Source organism: Athene cunicularia (genome assembly GCF_003259725.1).
Source record: "Athene cunicularia isolate RWA chromosome 2 unlocalized genomic scaffold, athCun1 chr2_part1, whole genome shotgun sequence".
Lineage (NCBI taxonomy): Eukaryota > Metazoa > Chordata > Aves > Strigiformes > Strigidae > Athene > Athene cunicularia.
In genome coordinates, this window is record NW_020799095.1 from 14,575,163 (window position 1) to 14,599,162 (window position 24,000).

At 38.2% G+C, this 24,000-nt stretch overlaps 1 protein-coding gene across 2 annotated transcripts in view; it reads right to left on the reverse strand.

Moving 5' to 3' along the window:
• The window catches only part of PLCL2 (phospholipase C like 2), a 109,801-nt gene that overhangs the window by 50,913 nt on the left and 34,888 nt on the right, over positions 1 to 24,000 (reverse strand). The gene's annotated exons all lie outside the window — the stretch shown is intronic.

Genomic DNA, 24,000 nt, shown 5'->3' on the forward strand with positions numbered 1-24,000 from the left:
GAGACCAGTAAAAGTGAATAACCCAATGGAGGACTGTTTTATTTCTAACTCCAGATCTAACACCTGCAGTGGATATCACAGGGTTGACTTTTCAAGAGAGAGAACCTCATTACATGTAGTTTGGGCATAAGGATTGCTTTCAAACAAAAGCAAATTTCCTTAATTTTAAAAAATATTATAAATACCTTTTTGTTTACAAATATTTTTGTTTTATTTTAAGCCTAGCTTCTTGTCTCGCTACCTATCTACATCTTCTAACCTAAAAAAGTGGCAAGGTACAGCCCCACAGAAATGAGCAATGACATTCCTGTCCAGTATTTTAGGGCCTGAAAAGAAGCATGCTAAAACCCCCTAATGCTCCAGAATTCTCAGTCACATATCTAGGAGGGGAATGTATTTCTTGAACTCTTCAGTGAGAGACAGCTGACATAACTTCCTGACACCAGAATCACTGAGGCCTGGGAAGTATTACCTTGCCTGACCATGATCCCTATTTACCAAATAGAAAGAAGGTCTCTTCTCTACAGTCAAGACTCATGCAAGACACTGACTGGCAACAGAATTAAAAAATCTGCCATTTCTTGATGCTGTCTGATGTAAATAGGCCCATCTTGAGGCAACCCCACTTCCAACTCTAGTTACCCAAAGACTGAAATGGAGTTTACACATGCGGGGAAATAATTCAAGCTACCACCTGCAAGATATTTTGCTTGCCTGCCAGATTAATTTGAAGCCACTTCAACAGTATTCTGCATTTCTGCAGGGTAAAGCAATCATAGCACCTGGCTTATTCATATAAAGCCTGCTGGTGGTAGATATCACTGTTTGAATGTGATGACCACCAAGACAAATTTTAAAATACTCTTGTGAGTTTCACACAGCTCTGAGCTCCAGAACACCCTCCACAAATTTATGCATCTCTAGAGATCCTGAGCTACCAGATTGCCTATGCAAGTCCCCAACCTGACAGAGACATGGTGGTCCCCATCAATATTCATACACAGATTAACTTAAAAGGATATTTTCTCAAAGACACTGGCCAGAATTATCCACTTGTCTGAAAGAAATAGAAAAGAAACTCTCACTCATAAGCAGAGAATGTAATTGCATCAAGTATGCTCAAACTGCATGAAACAGGTTTGTGAGCCCCAGAGATATAGTCTGGTATGGAGAAGGAGGCAGATATATTCTGCTACATGAAGTGGAGTATTTCACCCTGCAAGTGGAATGGCATTCGTGAGCTGGATCAGGTGTCCCATGGCCTTAATTCTATCTTGAACCAAAGGCTGACACATCAGAAAACTATGTATCTGGACAAACACAGGAGTGACTTCTTGGCATTCATGAGATTTGCAATGTTCTTGATGCTGTTAAAGATGCTCGAAGTGAGAATGGCTCTACAGTGCAGATGCATTACTCTGTCCACAGCAGAAGCTGCAAATTTTGTGCTGAAACAACGTTCAGAGTCATTCTAGGATCTCTCACACAATGGAAGACCATGGCAATCTTCAGATTAAAATAGGTATTGTCATCATAACTCAGGGCTTCCCCTGAAGACCGCCTGTTCTTCACAAGGCTTTACCATTGATACCAGAATGCCCACCTCATCAATACATTTCCTAAAACTGTGTATCACATCCAAGGTCACTTGGAAGAAGTTCTGAGAAACAGACCAGACCACAGATAAAATTATTGCAGAACTCTGCTAATATTCATTACAAGTGATTACACAGTTTCACTTATCCAGGAGTTTGTAGCAACAGAAAGCAAAGTAGCAGTTTAAAAAACAGAAATAATCCCAGCTGACATCTATGGCAATCAAGAGACAGAGACATCTGGAGAAAACAGCTTAGGAGAGCAAAAAGGGAAGAGTATCTCGATGCTAGCTTTTTTTTTTTTTTTATTCCTCTCAAGGTACTGACAAAGAAACGGTTGTGTGGCTAAGACAGCACTATCTACAAAACAGAATTGTAGAGACAACCAAGAATCTGCAATTCAACAGAGAGATACACACATCATTCCTGAGCAGCAAAGCTTTTAATATATGTAACTTTATGACAAAATTACTTAAAAAGCCGTCCCAATAACCACAGGTACCGATAGGCACAGTGGCAGAGTTCAAACAGAGATTTGATAAGGTAATAGGTCAGGATGATAGAAGAAACAATGAATAGTGCAAAGTTTGTGAACATCTACTCAAGGAAAGCAGGCAGAGAGTGAATATTACAACCTGTAAATGCCCAAATGAGCCACACCTCAGAAGACACCACGGGGAAAGCAGTACTTCAACATTCAATCCTGGAGTTACCAAGAAGTTTAGGTACTGCTCAGTACAGTGGAATCTAGAACACTCTAGGAAGAAACTTACACCCCAAGGAGGGGCCCTGCTACCCCCCCAAGGTGGGAACTGAGGGGCTGCAATTGGAGCACTGTACACAACAGTCCTTCCATCAGTCAACACAGAACGGTCCTTACACTGGTGGCAGGAGCACCCCACACACCCTGCCTCCCCCCACCCCAACTGGGGATAGGGCTGCCAGCTCTTTCATGCCCTTATTTTTGCACCTCTGGTGGCACACCATGGACTATGCTTCTCACCACCACTACCATCACCCCCAATAGTGGGAAGAGGGAGCTGGGGCCCCTGGCCAACAAGCAGGTCCCCAGCCAATGGGGCACCTTGGACTGGGGGAGCCCTGGGACCATGACCAATGGATGACCACAGTTCAGATCTGACCAGGCTATAAAAAGGGACCCCGGCCAGAGACACCCTCTGAGTGGCTCTCCTCGGAGCAGTGGGTGCGTGATGAGAAGCCATCCCCTTGGGACTGGGACACTGCCCAAGGAAACTTCCTGGGATTGAGTACCCTCACCCCCCACCATGGTGAGTAAAAACTCCTTCTGGATATCCTTGAGTGAGCCCTCACCCACTCTTGGTGAGAAATTACATCTTCTGGGTACCCTTAGGTGAGAGGTCTCCCCCACAGTGAGTGTGTGCACACTTCAGAGTCACCATTCTTACACGTCATCATTCTTCTGTGTCGTTGTGTAGTAATAAGTTTCCCAACTGGTATACCCAACTTACAGTTTGTTAAATGTTAATGCAGCGTTGTTTTGGTTACCCCCATCATCTCGCTAGTTTTGGCTGTTCGGATTTGGTTCCAAATTAAAGTTTATTCAAGTTTATTATCTGTGTGAAGCCGCTTTGGTATACTGCCACAACAACACTCACCAATGCAAACTTCAGAGATGGGTGCCTGCAATCTTGCCTCTCCCCACGACTAAAGCAGCTACCTTCAGCTTTGAGGAGGTAGTTATGCTAACTGTGTTTTGAAGATTAAGGCCTCTACCTGCACTTATCCCAGTAAGATACTCCTTTTGGGACAGAAGACTTACACAGAAAAGACAATGGTGACAAGAGGAAGTGTCAGAATGACATATTTTTAGAGCACTAGAGCACTCGTCTGGGAAGTGAAAGTCCCTTATGTCATTACTCCATGAACATTTCACTTGGTGAGCCTGAATGCAAAATGGACAGTCCATGCAGCAGGGACCTGAACACCGAATTTTGTCCTCTCAGAAGAATACCCACCTCCCCTGGTGACAGATCCTGCTGCTTCTTGTTTATGCTCTAAGCATACGAAAATTTCCATTCATGTTTATATAACAGAGGTTCATCAGAAGTGTGGCAGGTAGCTCCTTCCTAGCCTTGAGAGCTAGCACATGAGGAGCTGCGTGTTTGAAGATCCCCAGATAGAAGGACGAGAGCCCAATCACTCAATGAGTATGTGAGTGCTCTGCCAGCCAAGCAACTACATAAAAAACAGTGCACAAGACACCTCCTTTCCAACCCAGCACTTCACCACAGGCTTTTTGATTGTAAATGTTTGTGCTCTGACAAGCTGTGAAGAAACTCACACACTTTGTGGCAATGATGGCACACAGTCCACAGGAGCCAGTCCTGAGAATGACTACTTAATTAATCCCAAAGAGGCTTAGAAACAAGATGGATGCTGAGCCATTCAGCCTAGAAAAGGTGGCAATGTCCATATACATGTGGAGTAACAAGACTGCAATTGCACACAGTGTCTCAAGAGCTTTTAAATAAATAATTTATTTTTTTTTTTGCATGTTTCTGAATTAAGTGACATGTTTGTGAATCTGAGGGTCAGTGTTGTTACTGGTGAGTATGTGAGAGCATAGGACATGCCTAAGTTTTGTTGATTTTATTTTTTTAAATCACAGTAGTATTTAATGTGATATAGCGTAAAAGCTGTTTTAGAAGTAGTTTAATGTACATCTGTAGCCAACAGCTGCAATACAACACTACTTTATGACGGGAACAGACAGAATAATGATCTTCACAATGAACATGGAGTGATCTATTCTTCTGACACTATACAAGTCATTGATGACTTGCTTTTATAGCACATGTGATGCTTACGTAGCCAATTTCAGTATGAAAACTGCCTGTCTTCATCAAATGCAATTCAGCAGCAATTGCAAAATCACCTAGTTTAACAACATGATGTGTAACATAAGCCTATTTCAGGAAGTGGTTAGTTAAAAAAAAAAAATGAAGCTTTGTTTATTTAATTAGGATTCCTAAGCATTTTTCTTCAGAATCCTACAAAACAAAACCCCAGAATTTTACATTCTTTATATTCAAAAAAGCATTCAGATTTGTCTATATAGAGCCAACTCTATTCAAAGGAAAAAACAGAGATATTTAAGGCAGTATTTTAAAACAATCCATTTCTAAATGCATTTTAATAAAAATATTATAGTATCAGTGATTTGTTCTTTTCCAAGGTTTCACCTGTAGTTTTAGAGATATAAAAGCAGATACAGATCAGCAAGAGAGTTATAAATGCAATGGCAGTATCATATTATCCTTCTCTTTACAAATATTTTCACCACAAAAATATTTAGGGCTTTATTTGAAAATACCTTTAACTGATACAGCAATAATAAACAGTACAACTTATCTCTGCAAACACACACACACACACACACACACAAAAATTTACCATTATGTACAGGTTGCCTACAAAGAGTGGCCAGCTGATTCCAGAACATAACACACAGCACTATAAAAGAAGCTAAGCCAGGTTTTGTGTGAGTTAGTAGAAAAAAGGAAGGAAAATAACAAGTAACTGAAATCAGCAACATTTCATCGTTCTCACACAAATTAATTTCAAAAGTTACATGCATAATCACAGAATTGTCTAGGTTGGAAAAGACCTTGAAGATCATGCAGTCCAACCATCAATGAATGCAGTTAAAGGCAGAGTGAGAGTCTTCTTTGGAAGAAGGTGGGGAAAATGGAGAAAGGCGTAGGGAAAAAGAAGAGAGAAGGTGGGGCAAGAAAGGCATTTCACTATGAGGAGCTATGTTCTCAAAGGGGGTCTACATCCTCAGCGCACCCTCTCTCAGCCTAATTCTCCTGGAATCAACAACTCAGCAAAAGAATCTGCTGACAGCCACACTCAGCCTCGCCTGCAGCCACGTATATACATTCTTCCTAAGCAGTACCTTTTAAGCTGACATTACTAGGAGATTCATACTAATACAGTGACTCAAATTCACAAAAAAGCACATACTTTATAATGTTTTAACACAGCTGTCCAAAGCTTGCAGGGCATGTGAAAAAACAAGAAAAAGCTCTCCAAGTAATCAGCAGTTCAGCTGACAGAATCCCAAACACTTCAGAAACAGCACATAATAAATCACATCATGTACAATAGTTTCTGAATTGAACTGTAGCCACTGTTCAACGGTACACAGCACTAAGCAGTTGTATTTAAGACAAAGTAAAGAGTCCTCAAACAAAATAATAGGCATCTGGGGGGAGATAAAACATCAGCTATTTGGAAAACACAGGGCCTCCCACTTGTCATGAATCACTATATTGGAGCTCAGCATTTAAGTATTTTTCCAACTGGTATTCATAGTGTATCTGCTGTTTGCACAAATCTTTTACGACAAACTTATTTTTTCAGTGTGTGGTGGGTTGACCCCAGCCAGACTCAGTTACACAATGTTATAAATAACAGTGAGGACAAAAGAAAAATATGAAGATTAGCTGTACAAGTAACAATTCTTTTTTTAAAAAAAAAAAAAAAAAGTTTTTTCACTGAGGAAATTCAATAATTAAAGGAATATGGACACAGGGGCAAGTCTTAGCTCAATATTTTAAAAAATATATCTATTTTATTTCAGATCAGCTAATTGTGTGATTCATGATAGAGCTAAACCACTTCCCTCTTCAAACCCTATTCAAAACATTAATTTTCTGTCCTGTCTCTTCCTCCTCCTGTCCCACCAGCTGCATCTCTCTTCTCCTCACCCCAGCTCCTTAGGCCCACATTAGCACCTCTCTAACACCTAGTAAATTGATTTACCTCACTACCTCAGGAAACAAAAAAATCTATTTTTTACTGCAATAGTTTTCTGCAATTTCAGGGAGCTGAAACAATTTGTCATGTAATCAGGTAAGTATCAGAGCCACTAGAAATAGGGAATTGATTAAAAATGGAAGAACATAATCACTCACTTTTATCAAGAAATTAATTCAATTACAATCAATATAGTTGAAACTGTTACGTTGAAATCAGATCCTACATGACCTGACAAGAGGAACTTTATGTCATTGGGGAAAACAAAATCTATCATCTTGGTTCATCTCACAGAACGTACCTCAACAATTTCAAAAACATACTGAACATAAAGGCAAGGTATATATAAGGAAGAACTACTAACACCATAAAGTAACAGAATTGAGGTTCTCAGGGCTCCTTTGGCTCATTTTGTTCTGCCTCACTTCAAGAAAACAGGACACCAGAAAATTTATGAGTACATTATAGGAGAGAGATCGCTACTACACTACCTATTAGAAAGAGCAGAGAAAAATGGTAGCCTGTGTTGTCCTTGCTGCTTTTAGAGCAGGCGATTTTAACGCAGTTAAAGACTGTGACTGCGATGAGCAGGGAAATAACAGGATATGGTTTTGCAAATAAAGTCTAGACAAAGGCTTGCTTTGTAAAATTTCTTACTGAAGAGCTTATTGAGTCATTTGATCAGTTTACCATGAGTAAAGAAACCATATTTTTAATATGTATTTTATGTTGCTGTCTTAAGTTTCCTTAGGTTCTTCAGCATTCAGATGCTCTCACAGTATGTTGCAGGGGAACCTTCTGTGAACCTCTGCTACAAGGCAGACACTTCTTCCACCAAGATGCCCAAGACATCCACAGGCATGCTGCTGCTTGCTCCCTCCACTCAGCTCTTAAAGATGACACAAGCTGAGCAAGGTAAGAGAATGACCTAACTTCAATGTTAAAACTCACTAAAGCAGCATGCACACATTTCATGTCTCTAAATGTTAATTGTATTATATTCCTCGCTGTTAGTGTTTGCAAGTCATATTGGTAAGTTTTACAAAGAGAACTAAAAAAGAAATGACACCTCAGTTTGAAAATGTTCTTCATTAAAATGACAGAACAGTGATTACATAGAGCATTCCTGTTTTTCTGGGTTTCAACAGGTGTTTTTAAGTTTTAATTCTGAGCCTCAGTTTTAACCATAACAGAAACAGTTTAGCCATCTCTTCTTAGGGCCATGTTTTTAATGGCAAAATGTATGCCCGATCTCAAGGATCAATTAATTAGATTTTTTAAACCAAAGCATCAAATCACGGTGGTATTTCACCATATTCATTCAGCACACATAAACCCATTCCGTGTTTTTCAGAAGAAAGGAAACAATCTGATGTTGCTCACTCTGCTGAAAATAAAGTTGTAACTACTTATACTATGTTTGATTTTGACCTAAATTTTAAAGAAGTCTGTATTAACTAAAACTTCCCCATTCTGCAGTTTCATGCTGCCAAGTACATTTTCCTTCTAGCAGCACCCACTGTAGCTTTCCAAAAGTTATTTATAAAGCAATACACATAATGAGATAACTTGATAATACTGTATCTGAATATTAAAATATGGTAGCAAAAAATCACATTCAAACACCATGAGGCATTCTTTCATATGTAAGTACATCTGCATATGTATGATATTAAAATAAAGGAGCATTTGGTTTCAGGGGTTAATTTAGAATACAGATGAGTGCAGAAAAGGGGAAAAGTCTAATCTCAAAAGAAAATAAATAAGAAGCAACTAAGGAAACTACCCAGACTGCTGTGAGCACTGAGAGAGCCAAAGCCTGAGTTATTCTTGGTATGAATGTCCAAGTTTTTAAATTTTACTGAGTCAGTTACAGTTCAGACTTCTGGGTAGCATTTCCAATGAAGCAAAAGAGGTATTCAGTTTTCACAAACTCGATAAAAGCAAAACATGTTTGTTTCAGTTCCAAACAAGCAATATTTTAACCAAATTCATATAAACTAAAGTAACTATTTATGAAAACCAGCACTTACTATGTACTGTTCAGTCTTAAACTGAGGAAACTACATTGATAGATGTTAAAAATTACTTGATGGCATGAAAAGGGTAATAACCCTAGATAAAGAAGTAAAAAGTATTTTAGACTCCTAATTTCTAAGAAATTATATCTGAACTATGACAGACCATTTTAACTACTACAGAGAAACTGATACTTAATATAAGCATTCATTTTTTCAGCTATCAATTATCAGAAAAAGGAACAATAGTTATATATGCTTTTAGCTTGAAGAATAACTGAAAATGACAAGGCTGACACTGCAGATGAAGGTACTGGAGGATTTGAACAATCAAGTTGTCTCAACAGGTTTCAGTACAGCTCAGGAATGAAGAAGCCTCTGAGGCTTTGCTGTTATCCTTAAAACCTGCAAGATGCTCTTTCTGCATATATCTATAACTATTTAAACTGTGAGCATTTTCATTTTCAGTTCTTCAGTAATGTTTTAAATACCCAAATGTTATAGCTAAGACACACTTTCATGAGCATTTTCATCTAAAGCTATCAACAAGATTTAATATGCAGACTACTACAGAAATCATTCTGAAGTTGAATATCAGATTTTTTTCAAGTATTCATAGCTGCAAGTCAGTTCCACTGGTAGGAAGCAGAGCATTCTTTCCATTTCTCATTTCAGGCATAAACAACAATTTAACTGAATTGACAAAATAAGTAACTTCTGTAACACAGGTGTCAGGCTTCACAGGTTAAAGCAAAAATACAGCATGTAGGTGACTTCTAAAGATAACACAGATTTTTGTAATTTCTCTGCAGAGAGCTGCTTCATCTGGCCCTGTACTGCTCCTCTTCAGGATCAGGGAGGAGAGAGAAGCCAACAAGAAGGAACAAGAGGTCAGTGTGAGCACTGGCTCAAGTTTCCCTACCTTTTCCCACCCCTGTTGGTAAAGCCTCCCCAGAATCTTTTCCAAAGTTTCCCACAGACATGAAGGTTGGTTTTGTTTTGATTGGTTTGGGGTTTTTTTACCAACTTTCCTACCTGGCACACACAGACACTATCCTATCTGACTCACAACCCACAAGGCAATTTCTGTACAGATTGGTGCAAATACAATGTGTTGATCACAAGTCAAAGACTGCTGTTACATCTAAATAAGCAAAGTAAAATTAAATGAGGCTTTGAAAAATTTGACAATGGTGAAAAAAAGCAAGACTCACTGCAGGTGCTTTGAAACATGAAGACAAAGCTGGCAGCCCTCTGTTCACAAAACAGGTAAATTTTAACATGTCAGCCTCTCAACTGTTACCTTTGAGAATCAGTTCACAAACAAATTAAACTACTTCTGAAGAACTTAAGTTTTAATTATTAAAAGCAACATAATTTTATGTATTTTTATGCATACAGTTATTTCCCACTTTTGTATGATTTTAAATGGTAGAATTGCAGAAGACAAGTTAACAAATCATCCTGAGGGATTATGCTGAAGGACATTTCCAATGCAAAGATGGAAGTTATTTTCAATGAGAGTTGGGGTGCTGAAGCCCTTCTGCACCTAACTGCATGAAGTTGCATTTTATGAGAATCAACATTCCTATGTACTGCATGTCACCCAGCGCTAAGGGAGACAAGACAACCACCTGACAAAACATGCCTCGCAGAGTTCGTGTCTTAGGGTGCCATCACAGGTACGTACCACAGGATACTATTGAAATTACACAGATTTAAATACTTAAAAATCAATACTATGGAAAAGGACACCTACTCCATGCAGGCAATATTCATATATTTTAATGCTGCAAATGCAGACAACAAATGAAAATTGTGTCTGTTATGACTAATTTAGTCAGCATAAAAGTATGTTGTCTCTCCTCTACTGTGGTAAGTAGTCTATATGATACTCCCTTAACTGCTGGAACAACTCTTGCTCACAAAAAATGAGCAGCAAGATTGACCATGGATATGTTACATAATTTAAAGGACTGCCTTTTTCACACATGCATACATGTCAAGCTACCCAACCACTCAGCACAGGGCTATGACTAAATCACAAAATTTTACTTTCACTGATGTGACAAAATGTTCATTTCCACCTGTACTGTCAATTCATATATTTTGTCCAAATTTAAATCCAAATGTCATCTGCTCTCCTGGAAACTTCCCGGTGTCTTTTTTGTCCTTATTATTGCCTAAAGATTATTTTATATATAAAAAAAAATCAGATTTAAGAAGAATAAAATGTAGAAAATTTTTTTATTCTAAGAACTATCATTATCTCTGCCCGGCAGATTGCCATTCATCAAATGACTGACTTCATTCTTAGTGATTGATGAATGGTGTCTTCACACTTGCTTCTTGACTAATGGTAACTGGACTACCAAATTTCATAGGATAACTCTAAATAAAGAGATGGAACTTCACAAGCTGAATCGTTCTGCTTTTGTAGTTTGAGGTAAGTTACTTTCTGTCAAGTAGGAGAGTGACCATTACGAATATTAACTCTGCAATGTCATGAAGAGTTCACTTACATAATTCAGTATTAAGAACAAAAGTTGCAACTTTTTAAAACATACTACTTGCTAAACAGAGATTGCCTTGCAAATTCTTCTTTGAGTTGCTACTTCAGCCTCATTACTTAGATGGCAACGATAATTAAACAGTGATAATTAACTGTTTATTTTTAAGGAAGACAATTTTTATGAATTAGACAAAAAATATTGATTAGTTTACCAATGCTCAGCAATCACACAGTGAACCCAAGTACCTTTGCTAACCACACACTGCTGCTACTGATACGTTTTCCCTGTTATTTTCAGATGTATGCAATTTACAGTTGTCAAAACAATTATAGTAAATTGTCAATCTGAATGCTACATCAACGCCCTTCTTCCCCCTTAACTCTGTTCTTTAATTATTCATAAGTTATAAGCACTTAGAAAAGAACAGTGAACTATAAATATTTAATACAAGATGCCTGTGACAGAAGGGCATGAGACTACAAAAATCAAATAGTATAAAATATTTGTTTATCCTAAGCCAACAAATAATAAGCAAGGCATATGGTCTTTAGATTTGAAATTTATATAAATGTTCAGAATGTCAACAAACCAAACCTAGTAAGTCATCTGTAGGCTTTACCAAACAATCACAATTAAACAAATAAAAATTACCGGCTATAGCAGTTTTCTCCAGACTTTTTCTATTTTAAAAGGGTCTGGTTCATTGCTACAAGTTTACCTTGTGAGGAATGCTGAGTAAGCTTCACTATAGGACATTACAGTTTTAAGCAGTTAAAAGGATGAAAGAGTTAAAAGCAAACGCACTGAAGACCATTTCTGCAATCCCATCTACAACAGCAGCATTTTAGCAAGCAGTTGATGATCTTAATGATCTCAGTACAGATTAGAATTCTAGCACTTGGGGTAGTAAGTATGCAAGAATTTCAATTATCTTGAAGTTTACAAACCTTCTAGATATGGAGCAGGGCTACAGATTCAGTATGCACTCAAACTTCAGCATAATATGGCAGGTAAAAATACTCTGACTTTTAATTTTCAGAGCTCACTGTATTTAACACTTGGTATGGACAATAATAAAAATATAGTAATACCATAATTGTGTTCTGTGGAGGACAAGATGATTACTAGGAAAACAGGACTCATTTTTTTAAGTTACTAACTCATACTAGGGAAGTATCACCAATCTTTCATTAAAATATTCATGCACCATATGTCAATACACTGTATGCAGCTTTCTGAACGTCTTACATATCACAAATACTCCAAAAGTCACATTGTAGAGCACAAAAATTAACTCAAATAACATCTACAAAATAAAACCAATCATAGAAGCAAAACAATCTTCTCATCTATTTACTTCAAATTGAATTACTGTCTGCTTACTCTGAAACTAAAGGGCTCCACTGATTCTCCTCACAGTACAGATTGCTATCCTTTGAAATCAGGTCAGTATCTCACCATGAAGGCCCATCTGCCCAAACCAATGGGAAAAAATAGCATGCCTTGGATGGTCAAGAAAAGGCTGAAGAAAAGTTTAGACAATACTTAGTATCTATATTAATTTTCCTTATCTCAATCTTATAACGACTCACAATGAAACCTCACAGTAATTAAATTACTTCATGAGAAGTTTTGGGTTTTTTCGATGTAGCAGAGAGACAGAAACTAGAACTGTTCAATTAGAGTCATCCCCCTCACTCTCCCAGCTTCCTACATGCAACTGTTTATTTTCTATTTTGTTATAATTACTGATTCAACAAAACTTTCCAAACACATTTTAGTATTTCAGTAGTTTGTATTTCATTATTTCAAAATTAATTAGACATTCCACTAGAACACAGAAACATTTGTGCAAAAAATATTTTGTTTTCCTAATACCATTATTCAGAAATGAAAATAAATCACAGTAACTACTTTTGTACACAAAGCATATGCAGACAGTATCATCAATATGTGGTGGAGAATATAATTAGATTATACCTGAAAGTTTGCCTGTACAGTGGACAGTAGCGTAAAGAAAACTCCAGCTGTAAATTACACCAGTCTAACTGAAAAGTACTAGAATGGACACAGTTGTATCTGCAAGTATGTCTTTTGGTTACCAAGCTTACTTCTCTCAGTAGTTAAATTACCCCAGCAAAAGAAGCAGGCTGTTAGAATCTGTGTAGTCTCTAAAAATAGAGCTGCCCCCTTATGTCACTTATACCAATAAATCTAGTCAAAAGCAGACAAGCCTTCAGTAATACTACTTACATTTGAACCCTGAGAATAAAGGCAAGCATTCAACTGCTATAATAAAAAACTGAAGGTACTACATTTTGTATATTAAACAACTTTCAGAATAGTTTAACCAATGCACAAACTAAAATAGTAAGTCTTCTAACTTCTTAGAAAACCAAAGAGATTATTAGATTTTAAAAAAAAAAAAAAAAGAAAAGCACTGAGATTAGAATTCTGAACTCTTGCTTTTTTGCTTTAAAAACAGATCTTACGTAAAACATTTTAAAAGCACATCTTCAACCCGGATTTCCACACATTATGGTAAATTCATGCTACGGCATGACTTGCCCTGTTAGACTCAACAGAACTTAAGTCTGAAATGACAAAGGAGCCGAAGGGAAGCGTAAAAACTGAGGAAGCAGATGTGCCATTAATGGAATGCTGCTTTAGAAGACTCAGATTTCTGCACTATAACAGAATAGAAAGAATACACGTAAGAGAAAATAATTTGCTGAATTAATTTGATGCAATGGTTAATTGAAAAGTTAACAAAACTGTTATTTGAATACTGCATTTTACATATTTATACATTTGAATATAGATTTCCTTATCTATTATCCACTTTGAATTCTGAACTAAAAACAGTCATAGCACTTTCAATTATAATATAAATCAAACAATTCTCTTGAGGTACAAATTTAACCAAACACAGCAAAAGCATTCTGGCAGTATTAACAGAACTGTCTATTCATATCTGTAGTAACTTGTTGCTGGCCAATTTTTCTGTGTCATTGGATTTTAACTGTCAGTATAGTTTAGACAGAAAAAACAATAAATGGTATAACTATTTCACTGATGTTTGGTAACTTCTCAAGAATTCAATATATGTTGAAACCTTCAGTAACTTGCTCTATACTGCAACTTTATTTCAAAGATTTACCAAAGTATAAATTAGCTATTTGAACTTGCAGTAATAGGAAACAAACTAACTTTACAATACAAAAGTGTATGAATTTTACAAACTTGAAAAATCAACAATCTGTTCCCAGCCTACTGCATGAGATTATTTACTTAAGCATTTTTTAACAACGGACAGTTGTACGCATTACATTGCAAAGGATTCATTTTGCCCTCAGTACTTTATTATAAATACCCTTCATTTAAATAACTTTCCTCTCCTGCAGGTCCCATCCAGCACAACATTATTACCAGAATGTTAAGGAGTTCAACCTTCAGAAAACTCTGTTAAACAGTCTGCACTCAAATACAACAGAAATATCCCAGTTTACACAGAATCTTTTACTCTTTTCTCAACCACAGTATTTGCACACCTCACAACAGCATTTAGTTACAATAAAAAATATTTCTTAAAAACAAGCTACAGATTTATGAGAAGGAAATCACAGCAGAGTGAGCTTCATGATGATAGAAGTGATTGAGATAGAAACAGGCTGTTTCCAGGGCTACCAGTGAACCATATATTATGTTTTAGATGGTTTCCTAGGAAAATAATCCCAGGGATCACAATGTCTATGTGTGCCTCTTTATGTATCCCTCCTCCTAACTTTAGAATGTATTTCTTGATTTCAACTAAATCTGTCAAAAGAGGAGATCTAAAGACAACTAGGCTCCACAGATTTTTCCAATACCAGAAAGCCAGGAAGAAAAAAAGAATCAATAAAACTCTGAATTTAAAAAACTCACAGATCAAGAGTTCAGAGCTCATTGGATCTCCAAGTCCACCGAGAAGACACAATCCTTCTGGAGATCACAGGTCATTAATCTGGTGGAAAAAACAATCAAGCCCAAAGCAGAGAAAAGATCCTGCTGCTTTTCACAATGTCCTGTCTCCTCAAGAGGAGTAAAATTTTAGCCCAAAGAACAATTTTTCCTCATTTTTTTCATTCTGGCTTCATATAAATGAAAGCGATACACAACACTCAGATCTAAACACTCTGAACTATCTCTCTTTACTGCCTTTTACTCAGATTTCCTCAGCAGACATGACGGCATTGCCAAGAACTCCCCAGGGCTTGCAAAGAAAAACAAAAGCTGCTTGTATAACACTATCAGTCAAGCCCTGCTCCAAGAAGGGCAGGTGCAGAGTACCTGCCTCTTCAAAGGCAACGCTCTCTGCTACTACAGAGTCTAAGATTCCTTATCTCTTCTAGGCAAGAAACCACAGAGAGGCTTATCTCATCTGAGCACGGCCTGCTGTCTTCCCTCAGAAGTTACTGGCAATTTTGAGAGAACAGGAAAGATTTCAGACCAGTTCTTAACCTGGGTCAAAATCCCTACTATGGTAAACTGGTGTTTCTTTCAATGGAGGAAATTCACATCTTGCCTGAAGTGCTTAAAACCAGCACTGTACTATTCACCCTCTTTTTCTACCAAGACAGCTGTAAATTGCATCTAAACAAAACCACCCATCCCAGTGGTCTTAGCAGACAGTGACAAGTGGTGGACACAGACAAGAGAGTCAAAAAACTTCCTTTTATTAAGACAGTCTTTTGTCTGTATTACAACATGTCAATTAAAGTATAAGAATTTTAGAATCGAGTTCTTTGTGTTAAAGCAGTACAGATTCCCCTAATCTCAACTGATTTATTTTTAGGGAGGATAAGCACTTTGTATGAAGTTAACTGAAGTATTCTTCCGTAGATATGGCTACTAAGGGGGCACAGGCCTTGAGCTAACATAGTACCAAAAGTGTGCCAGGTTATGCCTGAATTTGTCTTGGCCTGCCTGGAGCTTTGTTTTAGCTCATCTAGTTGTAATAGCAATGATCTATGACCAGGTGATTATTACCTGCTTTATTTTAGATTTTGGTCAGTTGCACAATGTATCGCTATGTATTTTTGTAGTTAACAGACAGTAATAAGGAGTTGATGACCTGTATAGAATAAACAGTCTGTGACCCTAGAATAAACACACAGCATAGAGCATAGAGCTGGGTAGGCAGCAGGGGCCTTGAAAGTACACACAAGATGACACTGGACACCCAACGGATTTAACAGTCCATTATCACTAGCCAAAGGAATGCAACCTTGAAAAATGGGTAGGAACAGTTTTAAGGCAAAAACAATCAAATATGAACATATGTAGAAACCCGAATCAATGAGGTAAGAACAAGATGTTGAGCACATTAAAAAGCACATTAAAATGATCCCAAGAAGATCCCAGGGTGAAAATGGGGGGGGGGGGAAACAACATCATATTCTTCTTGAAGGACAGCTTGCTCACAGGCCAACTCAAGGCTGACAACGACAATCTGCCTTGACACTTGACCTCAATCCCAAATGAAACCATTGACTGTTGAATCCATCTGCAGTGGCAGTGGCAGTCTGGCAAGGAAAAGGGGTATATACTAGAAACTGTGTGTGTAAGGAGTTTAACCATACATAATGTGAACTGCATTACTGTTGTAATTGGACTAATAAGAATTCTTTCTTTAGACTGCAAAGATTTTATGTAGACTGGTAATAAATTGTTACCTTCCCCTGCAAGGTGTAACTCCTTGCATTCAGAAGAAGAGTTTGAGTGTAATAAATTGGTCAGAATTCCATAACCTGGACGAATCAATTGCTAACACTTCCTTTCCCCCTAACAATCACATAGGTTGCTTATCTTCCCACACCCAGGTAAATAACCTCAAAATACTTAGAAACATATTTACTGTTACCTGATAGCTAATATAACTTGGTGCATACCTGCTAAAAGGTTAATAGTGATTGGAGAACTCATTACATATGGATAAATAAACCTTCATAGCTTAGTAATTGATAAATTAAGAGGACAACTTCAGCAGGATCTGTTCTGTATTTGCAGACCTTTTCTATCTAGTGCAGATATTATACCTGTAAACTAATGAATGACAATGTCAGAACATTGTAAAGTATACAGATTAGAAAACACATTAAGGCTGTTGATCTACTGACTGTTTCTGACTGAGAAAAATGAAGAAACAGTGACCACTGGTTAGATGAAATCACACTGAAATGGCCAGACAGAACTATGTACATGTGTGAGAAAAGTCAATGTTAGCAAGTTCCTGACAACAGGATACAGGGTTCATATACATACAGGGTTCAGAAAACCCTTTGTGCATTAACTCACACCAAACTTTAACTTCTTCATCACTGAAGTCCCATCCTGATGCAGACACACAAAATGAGAAGAGCAACTGACATCATCAAAGCATTTGACACTGTCCCACACAACATCCTTGTCTCTAAATTGGAGAGACATGGATTTGACAGATGGACCACTTGGTGGGTAGGGAACTGGCTGGATGGTTGCACTCAAAAAGTTATGGTCAACGGATTGAAGTCCAAGGGAGAGAAGTGACAAGTGTCATTCCTCAGGGGTCAGCACTGGGACTGGCATTGTTTAACATCTTTGTTGGTGACACGGACAGTGGGATTGAGGGCACCCTCAGCAAGTCTGCCAACTACACCAAGCTGTGTGGTGCCATCGACACGCTGGAGGGAAGGGATGTGCCATCCAGAGGGACCTAGACAGGCTGGAGTAGTGGGACCGTGCAAACCTCATGAAGTTCAACAAGGCCAAGTGCAAGGTACTACACAAGGGTCGGGGCAATCCCAAGCACAGATATAGGCTGGGCAATGAGTGGATTGAGAGCAGCCCTGCAGAGAAGGATTTGGGAGTATTAGTGGATGGAAAACTGACCACTAGCCAGAAACATGTGCTCACAATCCAGAAAGCCAACTGTATCCTGGGCTGCATCAAGAGAAGTGTGGCCAGCAGGTTGAGAGATGTGATTCTCCCCCTCTACTCTGTTCTCATGAAATCCCACCCGGAGTCCAGTGTCCAGCTCTGGGAATCCCTAGCATACAGAAGACACAGACCTGCTCAAGCAGGTCCAGAGGAGGCCACAAAGATGATCAGGGGCAAAGCACCTCCCTTATGAGGACAGGCTGAGAGAGCTTAGGTTGGGAGAAGAGGAAGAATGCTGTTCAGCCTAAAGAACGCTCTGGGGATACCTTATAGCGGCCGTCCAGCACTGAAAGGGGACCTACAGGAAAGATGGGGAAGGACTCTGTATCAGGGAGTGTAGTGACAGGACGAGTGGTAATGGTTTTAAACTGAAAGAGGGTAGATTTAGATTAGATATAAGGAAGAAGTTCTTTTGTGTAAGGATGGTGAGATACTGGAGCAGGTTGTTGCCCAGAGAAGCTGTGGCTGCCCCCTCCCTGGCAGTGTTCAAGGCCAGGTTGGACGGGGCTGTGAGCAACCTGGGCTAGTGGAAGGTGTCCCTGCCCAGGGCAGGGGAGTTGGAACTAGATGGTCTTTACTGTCCTTTTCAACCCAAACCATTCTGTGATTCTATGTTTAGGTTAGAAGGGATCTCTTGAGATCACGTAGTCCAACCCCTCTGCTCAAACAGGGTCACATAGAGCAGGTTGCCCAGGACCGTGTCCAGTTGGGTACTGAGTATCTCCAAAGGCGGAGACTCCACAACCTTTCTGGGAAACCTCTTCCATTGTTTGACTACCCTCACAGTAAAAAAAAAAAAAAAAAAAAATTAGTATGTGCTTATTGCCTCTTGCCTTGTCAGTGAGTACTACTGAGAAGAGTCTGACTCCCTCTTCTTTATTCCCACCCACAAGTATTTATATACATTAGTAAGATCCCCACTGAGTCTTCTCTGCTCCAGGCTGAAGAGTCCCACCTCTGTCCGCCTCTCCTCATGGACCAAAGATGGTCCAGTCCCTTAACCCTCTTATGGACTTACTGAAGCAAACTCAGTGCAGGGCCACATCTATCTTGTACTGGAGAGACCCACACTGGACTAGCTACTCCAGATGGGGCCTCTACCAGTGCTGAGTAAAGGGGAAGAATCACTTCTCCTAACTTGCTGGCATCCCAGGTCTTTTTTGCCATGAGGGTGCATTACTGGCTCATGGAGTCCTGGTGGACAAGCATCTGACCAAGGTCCTTCTTGGCAAAGTATGAACATTTTCATGTTTCAATGACAGGTGCCTTAAAGGACAAAAATAGCTAAAGGACTGCCAAAAGGAAAAAGAAAAGTTGAGCTAACAGACTAGTGATACATATACTACTGATGGGTTTTATCACAAGTTAGAACCATTTCTATGTATTTGCTTGTTTTAAACACAATCCATTTTAGGAGCTTTGCTCCTAAATGTACTGTGCTTATGAAATAAATGGAATGAAAATTCATGGTGCACAGGGTTCAAACTGACTACAACCTATGATAATTTTAGTATAATTTAGCAGTCAGTTGTATTCTCAACGAACAAAGTGACAATGCTGTCATGGCTTCTTAATCCATTGTTAGGAATTCCTTTGCTTATTTTTTAATAGCCTGTTCTGCTAATCATTATCAGCTTCAAAGATGAAGCAGCTGAATATATCAAGCTCAGTAAGACTTCAAAAATCCTTTACAATTTCAATACACAAGGACTGTATATACAGTGTGGGGGATGGAAAGACATTCTCCTTCCATTATATTAATTCTTAAGAGTAAAAATCGCTTCTCTCTCTAGCATATCCATTACTACCATGCTTTTAGGAAAACATGTTGAGAAAGCAACTGGCTATGGCTGTATTATTTTGAGAACAGTGTATCTCCACAATATTTATGAAGCCAACACAGAGTTTTGTTTTATAGTATAACTTTAGAGGACACCAAGACATAATGCATTTTATTCTAACAAAACAACATACACAAGTACATACATTAATCCTAAAATGGTTAGTTGATTCACACATCTTTTTATGTTCTATAAATTAGAGAGAAAAGACCCTGTTTGATCACACAACCTACACACTGGTTAATGAGAAAGCACTGATAGAAGCACAACTGAAAATCCTTCAAAACAATATTACACATACCACCGTTTACTGTTTAGCTTTCTAGTGTTGATGCTAAACATTCTGAAAAACATCAAGATAGTATCTTCTAAGCTCCTCAAGGTTTATGACTTACAGTCTATGATTTTTTTCAGGGTTTCTCGATCATTTTGAAGTGATACCTAAAAGCTATCTCAATGCAAGAGCACTGTTAGACACCTTCCCTCTTATAACACTACTAGATAATTCTGGGGATCTATAAACTAGACAAAGACTAAAATGCACTAGAAAAAAAAAAAAAACACAGAAAGTTCATGAAATGTTATTATTACATAGCCCTAAACATTCTGGAGCAGCTATTCATTTTCGGAGCTCAACTTTCAGTTTCTTCCACTAAACCTTTTTAAGTGATGTCTTTTCCAGACCCCTTAGAAAAAACAGTCACTCCTTTAAGAAGGCGCTGGAGTCAGGCACCTACAAAATGAACAGTCCAACATCATCAGCACTTCCTACATTAATGCGAATATCTTCAACATCAGGGAACTCTTACAGGACTGCAACCCTTGTTTAGTTCCTAATTAATAGTTGTTGAAGCAGTATCATAAAACCAGTATTATCTCTCAAGATGCGTGAAAACACATCCAAGATTTTCTACTCCATTTAGCTGTTTGCTACATTTTGCTGTCAATGTATTGCAGCTACAGAATTATGATTCTAGTTTTGTTCTCATATGCCAGATTGAAAAAATGTTATGCAGGGAAAATAGATACATTTTATGGATACAGGCAAGTACATTATTCACTGATTTGTAAGACATTGGCAGCTAAAAATAAATGTTTACACAGGCAACTTTCCTACAACTCTATGCTGTATGGTAACAGCACTGCAATTCTGCTTGACATTAAAAGTAAATTACTGTATCTTAAACCAGACTCTAGGTATATACATAACTCTATGAATACCAAGTCTGCCATACACATCCTTTTGTCATGGACACAACTGAACAACATTACATACACGTTAGCAATACAAGATTCCTCAAGAAAAACTGACAGACTTATAGCTCTGAATCCTGCAGCATGTGGAGAAGACATAAAAATGAGTAACTGGACAGCAACGAGTGCTAATGGTGAGACTGCACACACATCTGTCCTTGCCTGGTTCCAGAAACAAACTGAACAGCTGAACCCGAAGGGTAAACAACAGTAAATCTTTTGGGTACTTTTCATCCAAAAACTTTAACAAACTTCAGTAAAATGTTCCAAATTCAGACTGTAACTCTGACTCACTGTGTGACACTGATTTGTTTTAACTTACTTTAATGTTACATGTGGTCCAAAGTCTGAGGAAAATGGACAGGCTCATTTGCCATTATCAGATAGAGTGATAAAGAATATGAAGACTATAGAGATAAGACTAAGATTCAGGAGCATAAAAGACAAGGGGCTCAATCATTTATTCTTTACCTTATAGTCAGCTCCCTTATACATCGCAGGAGAGATGAGCAGTATTTTTGTACCACAGCAGGCCAGTATTTATAGGATCTGTGACCTTTTGAAGCTTGCTTGATATGGTTGTAACATCCACCTGTTAATCTTTGCTTCTTTATTTAAAGCCAGTATTTAGATAAATTGTTTCTGTAACCACAAACTAGTTTAAGGAATATCACTTTGATTCCCTTTGAAGAATAAATCAACATTTCCTTCAGGAATGGACCACCCTTACTCTACTACAAAATTCACAACCATAGCAATTGTATACGTTGTTAACACTTTTTGACATTTTAATATATTCTTGTTCAATTATATCATTCACCATCCATTACTGTCACTAGTGTACACTTATCCGTATTTCTTATTTTAGTGAAATTACAGTAGAATCAGGAAGTCTTCATGACAGTGGTCTAAATTCTTGTTTTACTAGGAAAATTCCATTGAGGTATGTTTTGAAACCAAGCTGTACAGCTACTAAATTTAAATATGCACCACATGTCAAGATTTAAATAAGGATTCGCAAGTCCCACTTTTTCTTAAATGGAATAAACTAGACAGCTTTATAAAATTTCTATTTATAGCTGGTCATTAAAATCCACAAAACAAAAGTATTTCAGAAGCCAAGGTAACTATGGTATTCTATGACTTAGGCAATACTATGAATCTTCCAACTAAAAGCTAGTGGTGATGCAGTTCATTCTTCCTCTGAACTGCATAAACAAATGCAAGGTGCCCACACTACTAAGCCACTTCCTGCTTGGGGTTCACAACTAAGAGAGAGAAAGGGAAAGAAAGGGAACGAATACTTACAATGAAGAGAATTATTCCTTTATTAGAATTTCTATTTACGAAAACTCTGCTAAACTATCAAACATTCAACTGGCAATACTAATCTGTATGGATTTTTCGGGGGGGGGGGGACGGGGGACGGGACAGGGACACGATCATTTGTTATTTATGAAATTATTTTTATTAATTAATCTGACCACTATATAATGTATTTGAATTCTAGAGAATTAAGACATGGAGAGACTTGTTCAGTTGAACATCCCACCATCACATAACTGTTTTCTACTGAAGCTTTTACAAAAGAACCACCAACAGCAGTTATCATTTGTGTCTCCTAGGTAAAACATTGCACTGTCTTGGCTTCTTCATCTAGAGGTAGAGAGCGTGGAAGTACCTTGACCCACACCTCTTCCTTTCACACCATATGAATGCAGAAGTCATGCTTCTAATGACTTAAATATAACCTCTCTAAATGAACTTCATTTGTTAATTATGTCACTATGATAAATGTAGAAGGCGTTATCAAATAATGGCTCAAAAATTGGGAGAGCGCTCACTGATGTCTTTTTTAGGCATTTTCAACCTACATAATTTCAAAGTGCAGTGCATGCTCTCTTACAGTTTCAGGTGAGTCTGTGACTAAAACCACCTTGATATAACCAGTTTTAAATATGAACAAAATTACTCAATATTTTTAGACATTGCATTGGCATATAGACTTTGGGCCACTTTTCGGGTATATTTACAGAGGCTCCTGGGACATTAGTTACCGTGGTAACCTCTGAGGTCATCGTCAGCTACTGTAAATTACAGATGTTTCAAGAGACTCAAATTTATGTTAAAATTGCATGTGCCATGCATGAATGCAACCCACCACACTGCATCAAGCCTGTACAGCTGCTGCAGGACTAGAGGACAGCCCAAGTCCAGAAGTGTGCTTGAGAGAACTCCTCTTAACAAAACAAAGGAGAACACAGGGAACAAATCATTCTCAACCTCAACATGTCTGAACACAGCCTGAGGCTACATCTTCTCACACTGCCAGATTCCACAGCTGCTGTTAAGTCTCATTTTTGATCACATCCGTGATGTTCCCAATCACACATGCTCCTCTGCACTACCTCTTCCTGTCTTTTATGGTTCCCTCTCAATCCCAGCAGTGCTCCTACTTACCTCCCATGAACTGTGATCCTTGCTTTTTTGTACTCTGCTTATGTGGCTTGCAGGACAGCCAAGAGACAGCACATGCTGTAGCTCATTTGGTATGACAGTGATGCTGAAAAGTTAGCCAATACAGAAGTGTTGCCTACTCAGTAGGTCACTACTAAAAGAACAGATAGTGACTATACTTTCCTCAAGTTACTGTAATGAAGAATAAACAATGCCTCTTTTCTCCATCCAGGTGTAAATGTCCATAAAACTTAGAAAAACTTGAGTTATGTCCAGAAACTCTACCCTTTAGTCTTATTGGTAGACATTAGTAGTGGGAGGCAGATGCAGTAACACTTCCTCAGGAAACTTGGCTGGAAAAATCATCTTCTCATAGAATTATAATCTTTCATAAATACAATCTGGAATCTTTGGATTAAACTCTGGTATCAAAGTAACTAGTTTACCATACATCTCATTAGCTTTCATCTCCCCCCTCCCTGGCAGTGTTCAAGGCCAGGTTGGACGGGGCTGTGAGCAACCTGGGCTAGTGGAAGGTGTCCCTGCCCAGGGCAGGGGAGTT